The sequence below is a fragment of the Chinchilla lanigera genome, unplaced genomic scaffold (assembly GCF_000276665.1).
Source record: "Chinchilla lanigera isolate Chin_1 unplaced genomic scaffold, ChiLan1.0 scaffold00100, whole genome shotgun sequence".
In the NCBI taxonomy this organism is placed as follows: domain Eukaryota; kingdom Metazoa; phylum Chordata; class Mammalia; order Rodentia; family Chinchillidae; genus Chinchilla; species Chinchilla lanigera.
This window is the reverse complement of record NW_004955501.1, coordinates 5,474,694-5,480,384: the sequence shown is the minus strand read 5'-3', so window position 1 is coordinate 5,480,384 and position 5,691 is coordinate 5,474,694. Positions and strand designations below refer to the sequence as shown.

Below are 5,691 nucleotides of genomic sequence, written 5' to 3'. Positions count from 1 at the left end.
CCATTTTGAAGAAAAGGAGCTGAGGTTTTGTGCATGTGAACCTGGTACTTGTTGGCTAGAGTTGCTCACCAGGGAAATGCATTCTTAGGCATGTTTGTTTCTCCATCCAGGTCAAGTGGCTCCAGTATCAAAGGAGATCCTCTGGAGATTACAACCAAAGGAGCTGAGGCTGAGGAATGGGTGCACAGAGGTAGTAAAAGAGACCTACAGTTATGCAGTGGGACACAAATAGTACTACCTCAGGCCTCAGAGCTAACAGAGCTTCTCAGCCTGGAAGTGTTACAGGTGGGTGGTACTAGGATGAGCTCTAAATCAGAGTTGTGTCAGGCTGTACTGGTGACAGGGAAGTTCCATGGGTAACACTTCTTACTGGTAGAAATAAGGAGCCATTCAGACTGTGTTGAGGAATCTGATGCCACATCTAGGTAGGTTCAGGAGAATATTGATATTAGCTAAGAGTTCTTTAACACTGCTTTAATACTTTATATTATTTATAACTCATCAACAACTGTAAAAGATAAGTATTTATATTGCCACTATTTCCATTTCACAGATAGGAAAACTGTCTCTTCCAAAGGTCAAATTGTGTATATTTGCACAGCTGACAAGTGGAGGATCTGAGTTTAATCCAGACTACAGAGCCCTAGATTCTATTTATAACCATTACAGTAAAGTTTAATACCATGATGGAGTGCATTGCAATTTATATAGAAAAAGGGAGGAATGACAGATCATGCATTTGTTATCCTTTAATGATGGTCTTTGCCCCCACCCTCTTTTGGTGGTACTGGAGAGTGAACACTGGGCATCTGCACTGAGTTACATCCCCCCACTGAGACAGGTTCTCACTAAGTCACTAAGTTTCCTAGGTTGGCTTCAGACTTGTGATCTCCTGCCTCAGCTTCCCAGAGCACTGGGATCATAGGTGTGCACCCTCACACGCAGCTTGACCCAGCTTTAAATCACCACCTGTCTCCCTTTCCCTCTCTGACCCAGCCAAGTTAAACTACTTGCTCTTCCCAATGCTCTATGCTCTTGTGCTTTTGTATGGAATATTCTGTAGTCCTAGAACATCCTTCCTTTTGATCCTTTCTAATGTCTTAGTTCATTCAGGTTACCCTTACAAAATACCATAGATTGATGGTTTATAAACAGCAGAAATTGATTTTGTGCAGGGTTGGAGTTTAGAATCAGGGTGTGAGAACAAGTTCTCATGGAAGTCCTCTTCTGGGTTGCAGACTATCTACTTTTTGTATCATCATGTGGCAGAGAATGGAAGTAAAGTAAGCATCTGAAGACTTTCATATGATCAGTCAATGCATTCCTGGGCTTCACACCCACAGCCTCAACCTCATTTAATCCTAATTATTTCTCAAAGACCCTACCTTCTAATACTATCATGTTGGGGGAGTTTATAGAGTTTCAGTGTATGCATTTTGGGGGATACAAATGTTCAGTCCATAACAGCTAGCGAATTTTAAGTTCTTTGGAATACATTCAGGCATCACTTATAAAAAGTCCTCCCTGATTTGATCAATCAGAATTGGCACTCTTTACATGTGTTTTCTTAAAGTGCTAGATGCATCACTTGTAACCCATAACTTTTTATTCTGATTTCTAATAGCTGACATCTATTAAAATGAACTAAAATACGGGCTATCTAGTATGTATTTATTGAGTAAGTCAGACCTAATTTTTTTAACCTCATCTTTATTTCTAACTACCTGTATTATTTTCCTAAAAGTTACCTACTTTCTGAGTCCATATTTGTAAGTAAAATGTACTGGTAGATGTTGGATCATATGGTACTTTAGCCTTCTCAGTGTTTTTTCTTATATCAATTTGGAACATCCAAATGTTTTATTCCGTAAGAATTTTGCCCATTTATACTTGTGTTTATTACAGGCATACAATACGGTGTTTCCTTCCATACACTTCTTTTTCTTTCATGGCTAAGCTTGAAACCTTCATCTAACAAGTCAATTGTTGGGGTAGGAACATGGAGGCTTCAACTCTATAATGTTTTATTCCTTAAAATTGAGGCAGGTAGAAGAACACATTATATTATCTACATGTCTTTGACATCTAGAATATTTTAACAAAATACTAAGGAGAATGCTTACATTTTTATACCATCTATAAAGAATATAAGCAAATCAACTTTTCTACAAAAATGCCTTGTATGTTAGGTTAAATCTGTACACAGTTGCACTAAGTGGGAAAAAAATAACAGTTATTATAATGCAGATACTTATATATAAAATGTTATCCTGGCTGGATTTATATGACAGATGGAGACTAGAATCTTGGGTAATCTGTGGGTCTTTATGAATGAGATCAATTAAGTTTAGAGAGGCTATTTATTGCTAGAGAGATAAAAATGCAATTAGTGATTATAAAGCAGTCTACAGGGGTTCTGTTTATAATGGAGCAATGGTGGATTTCTGGGAATTGGCAAATTGATGAGATGGTTTATATCTTATATATTTTCTTTGCAAATATACTTAAATTTCCTGATCCTCAATTTTTCTGGGGAAAAAAACATTGCTTCAGCTAACTCATATCAGATCCTAACATATCCATTTCCTGAGGTAGGATTGCCAGGTTATGTATATGAAGCAAGGAAGCTGAGAATGAATGACAGTCTAGATGTTCTTTTTTTTCCAGTTCACATCTTCAAGCAAGAATTTCTTTGCTTCCTCTGTCTCTGTCATGATGATACCCACAAGGAGAAAAATAAATGCTTTTCTCTTGTTAAAAATTTACATGATTCATGCTAGTTAAGTCTTAGCTAAAACTATTCGTATTTTCCCCAATGGATAATGCTACAAATTTGAAAGGTGCGAATAATTTCTCCTCCATTTGGTTGCTGTGAAATATATTTTTAAAAGTGGCAGAGGAGGGAAGCTAGTTTATAACCTCACACATAGGGCTTCCATATTTCTGGTGTTACAAACAGAGTCACTTTCAAACAAGATAATTGTTGTTGGTAGAGAATTCTGAGGCGATCTCAGTAATTCAGTTAAAACTAAGTCAAACCCACTACACCAATTATCACTCAACAGAATCTCTTTGTAACAATTTTGCTCCAGGATCCAGGAATTAATCACTTTTACAGAGTAATAGAATTTGGAAAAAAAACAAAAAAGAGAATTGAAAATATCTTGGAGTCCTTTAAAGTATGTTCAACTCCTTTACTTAGCTAGCACAACAAACTAGAAAGCACAATATAGCACAACTATTTTTCTACAGGGTTTGCTTGTATATAGATATTCAGTACCAGGCTGTAAAACTCTGACTCAGAGATTTAACCAGTACTGGTTCACAATTTTTACAGTAGTAAAAAATGCTAGCTGTAGAAGGTTCTGGGATGGGTCCTACAATCTGCATTTAACAAGTATCTCCAAGGGATTCTGTGGCACACTTTGGAAAATCCTCAGAGACTAACCCTTACTGTTCATATATAATTTTTAAGTTAAGGGCATAAAAGAAGTGAAGCAATAGATCTTTCTGAAACACTTAGTGCACTGGAATTAAACCTAGCTGTGGACCTAGCTTTTCAGCTTGTTCTACTGAATAGTCTTTGGAGTATTTATTACCTATGAATTATCTTTAGTCTTTTAAAAATCTATGTTCTCACAAATTATGTGAAAACATTCCTCTATTTGCAGTGTGTTTATGTCATTAGTGATTTGTGTTGCAGTATTGACTTTTACCTTGTTAATGAATGAATCCATCAATCCAGTAGCTTATGCGGGCATTCTCAACCATCCCTGAGTACCTAATCACCTGCACAACTTGTCAAACTTATAGTTGTCCTTTCTCCTCCCAATCAGAATCACTAGGTACAGAACTCTTGATTTATTTCCCTAAATAACATGCAGCCAGAGTAAAGAACCTCTGGTTTAACGATAGTAGAATATTTCTTTGAAATTTTAAACCAATTTTTCTCACTTAGGAATTTCTTCACTCCTACTGTAGCCAGAGCCATCTTTATGCTAGACTTAATGAGCTTCCTGAAACTGAATTTTGTGCGTCACCACTGATAAGGGACAATGGGATGAACAAAGTCTGAGGTTTATAAGTGGGCTTCAGTTTCTGGCCTGAGAAACCAGAAAAACAGGTGGCAGACACGATGATGAGGGCGAATTTATCTCTAAGAAGCAGTTTAATCGCCTTTATGAATAGTGAGATATCCCTGCCTGAAGCAGTGTCATACCACCTGGCCTGCAGAGCTGGTGGAAGATTTGGAGAATTTAGCACTTCAGACCCTCGAACAATCTGGGGTGGGTCAATATGTAGATCAACAAACACTCTTGCTGCTCAGTCTGACAACATTGATGTTTAGTCAAGTTTGAGAGATGGCAGAGGCTCTGGCTTTCCTGAGTCCAGAATTAGGGACAAGAGAATATTTGGGTAAGGTTACAGCCCCCAAGGCAGATTATTTTACCACCAGATTTTTCTGAATTGTCCAGTGTGGTTGGCTGTTGGCTCCCTACATGTTTTTCGTTCTGAGCTTGCCTGTGCAGTTCCATAAAAGCTTTTCAAATTTTCGGAAAGCAGGGACTACTTATACGGCTTCTGTTTTCTGGCTAAGAGCCTGGTACAGAGTCACCTGGACACAGGCCTAATACCTCAGGATGCATGCAGACCTAGCATTCTCTTCAAGGAGCAATCTACAGCTGCTTGTAGTTTCCACACACCAGTCACCAAGTTGGCACAGGTTGCTACTCCACGACCTATGGGTGTGTTATGTGGAAAGTGAACACACTTTCCCTCAGCAGGTGCCCAACTTACTGGCATCATCAAGGCACTCCATGTTTAGTCACTAGGAGTGTTTTCCATCACTGAAGGAAGGACAGAAAAGGTCGCGAAACTTTCAAGTGTCATGGAACACGGCCTATCACCATCATTTTCCTACAAGTGCTCCTCAAAGCGCGGTCCTCAGATCAGACCAGCATCACTCCATGGGTGTGCTAGAAATTCAGACTCTCAGGTCTCCAGCCCAGACTTTTTGGCTCAGAATCCGTATTTTAAAAGATGCCTAGGTCATTCTTACTTTAGTTAGAATTTGAGAAATCAGTCGATATAGTAATTCACCAGTTTAGTGCCACTTAGCCCGGAAAACAGAGACTCAGCCCTTTGTACCCGCCTCGCACCCGCGCAGCTCTGTAGCAACCGAACCTCTAGGGACATCGGAGCGGGCGCTGCCGAGGGCAATTTGATGATTGGCTCGCCTGGCCACGTGACCGGTGCTGGGCATTCTGTGAGACTGGATTGGCTCTCGCGGACGCTGACGGACAGGGCCGGGGCGGCCCAGAGCCCGGTCGGAGGGGCGCGCGCGGGGGCCGGCGGGGCTAAGGCGCGCGAGCGCGCATGCGCGAGCGGCGAGGCTTTCTCCGGAGCCGTCGGAGAGAGCCGGAGCGCTTCTCCTGAGGTAAGCGGTCCTCGGGTCAGTACCCAGTGCCTGCGTGCCCAACCCAGGCAAGCGGGATGGGCAGGCCCGGGCGAGGTAGGTCTGGCCTGCCCCGAGCCCCGCTGTGGAGAGGTTGTAGCTCATTCCAGCCGCCCCCTTTCTTGCCTCGGTTTCCCTTTTCGTGCCAGCGGGCGCACCCCGTCTTCCCCGCCGCGGCGACGGGTCCGCCCGCCGGGCAGCCTGGCTTCCGCCTTTGTCTGCCCCCGAGGGGCTGC

The 5,691-nt window shown here is 41.7% G+C and overlaps 1 protein-coding gene across 9 annotated transcripts in view; it reads left to right on the top strand.

Annotated features, from left to right (window-relative positions):
• Positions 1-5,311: 5,311 nt before the first annotated feature.
• Tmem108 (transmembrane protein 108) overlaps positions 5,312-5,691 on the top strand; it is a 326,253-nt gene continuing 325,873 nt past the window's right edge. For 8 of the 9 annotated variants that reach the window (XM_013505807.1, XM_013505806.1, XM_013505805.1 and 5 more), the window contains exon 1: positions 5,312-5,437. The gene's annotated coding sequence lies outside the window, so the exon portion shown is untranslated. Of the gene's footprint in view, positions 5,513-5,691 lie in introns of all 9 variants that reach the window. The other variant, XM_013505808.1, reaches the window with a different exon arrangement.